The sequence below is a fragment of the Chrysochloris asiatica genome, unplaced genomic scaffold, assembly GCF_000296735.1.
Source record: "Chrysochloris asiatica unplaced genomic scaffold, ChrAsi1.0 scaffold00020, whole genome shotgun sequence".
Classification (NCBI taxonomy): Eukaryota; Metazoa; Chordata; class Mammalia; order Afrosoricida; family Chrysochloridae; genus Chrysochloris; species Chrysochloris asiatica.
This window is the reverse complement of record NW_006408538.1, coordinates 28078807-28080783: the sequence shown is the minus strand read 5'-3', so window position 1 is coordinate 28080783 and position 1977 is coordinate 28078807.

Here is a 1977-nt window from a genome sequence, read left to right as displayed (position 1 = left end):
CAGTGCTCTTTCTTTCTTCACACTAAGTGGCCTCCATTTAGCAATCCTAATTCTACATACAATAGGTCTGTATAGAAGAAGCAGTGTGGAACTCCCAAGTCACAGAATCATCTACATCTTCCTTCTTTGTCCTTTTATGGGTGGGGCAGGGTCAACTCATAGCTTTCCTGAGTAACTATCTCCAAGACAGAGTATTTAGCTGAATAACTAAAGAAAACATGAAGAAGAATTACACAAAATTGCTCCCATTTGTGTAAGAAAATATTACAGCCACATTTACACAAACATATTCATGTACACTTGTATTTTTGTTTTGGCATATGCATAAAAGTTTCTGGAAAGATACTCTAGAAACTATTAATAATTGCTTCCTCTGGTGGGTACATTTAGAGGATCTGTGATGAGAGATTGTATATCCTTTACTATTAGTTGAATAGATCATGTACATATATTTCTTCTTTGATAGTGAATTCGATTTTGGAAACATCCCATTTTCTTGGAGTCACTATACCCATCTCCCCCATCAACTTTCCTCTACTACTATTCACAGACCTGATGAACTTGTCTTCTCAGTGTTCATCCCACTGCTTAGTGTTTTGTGTGCTGAGAATAAAAAGCAGAGGAGAGGGCCTGGAGCACAGGGCAGTCAGCCATATCCAATACCCTTGTGTTAGAATGTTCATCTAATTTGGTTTCCACTAGGAGATTTAATTTTCATTATAGCAAACGAGTCTCTTTCTCTTAAGAAAGACTATTTTTCTTCAAAACCAAAACCTTTGGCAAGAATCCAGCATGGAAGTGAGGTGATGGAACATTGCACGCATGAGATAGCCAGAAAGGTCTTCCAAGCACAAACTGCAGCAAGACCTTTCTGTGTCCCCCATATGCAGCTTGGACTGAGGTTGATGCAATGAATAGACCAGATCTTCCATTTCAGGATGCTTTCAGTTCATGGAACCTTTACGAATGACCGTTTACTGAACTGAGATGTAGCAGATGGAAGTTACAACGAGAAGAGCATTTAGTAAGACTCTCCCAGCATTGCTTTTGCAGTCTTTGATGAGGGGATGCTTAGGGAGGCCAAGCAAGCCTGGGGCAGAATGGAATTAGTTAATGGCTCAGCACTCACCTAATGACAAGCTAGATTTCCTCTCCAGGCTGTTTATATCCTTTGGATCTCTCACACTGCCCCAAATTCTATAATCTTCCTACTCTCCCCAAGAAGGAGCCATGGTTAGCACAACGGATTATGAGCTGGACTGCTAATCTCAAGGTCAGCAGTTCAAATCTACCAGTCACTCTATGGGAGAAAGTTGTGGTTTTCTGCTCCTATGGAGTCCTGGTGTGGTGCTGTGGGTTAATGCGCTAGACTGTAAAAGTCAGTTTGGACTAAAAGATCGGTGATTCAAGCACAACAACTGCTGCTTAGAAACCATCTACACGGTCACTATGGGTCAGAACTGACTCAACGGCACTTAACAACAACAACAACAAAGATGTACAGCTTCTGAGACCTTATACAAGCTTGCTACGAATCAGAACCAACTCAACAACACAGAACCAGCACCACCACCACTCTCTCCAAGAGAAACGGAGACAATGGCCACAGGTTCATGAAGACCAAGGGAATCAGTATGTTCTTTTGGAAGATCATTCTATACTGTTTCTGCCTTGGAGAGGGTCCATAACTGGTTCCCAAATCCAGCCCCATTAGCCTCCTCCATTGCACAGCTTCAATATAATCATCTTTAAAGGGAATCTCCAGAGGCAGGTTTGCTATGCATTCACTCTTAATCACCCTCAGCATCACAGGACATATTGTCCGGACTAACATGAAATCCTACACTAGAAACACTCATCACATGAACAAAATTTATACAAAAATACTGCTGTGACTCCGGTGTTATTTGAGTAGAAGAGGGTTTGTTAGAATTTAGTGTGAGGAAAGCTATATATAACTTGCTTGGATGGAGTTAA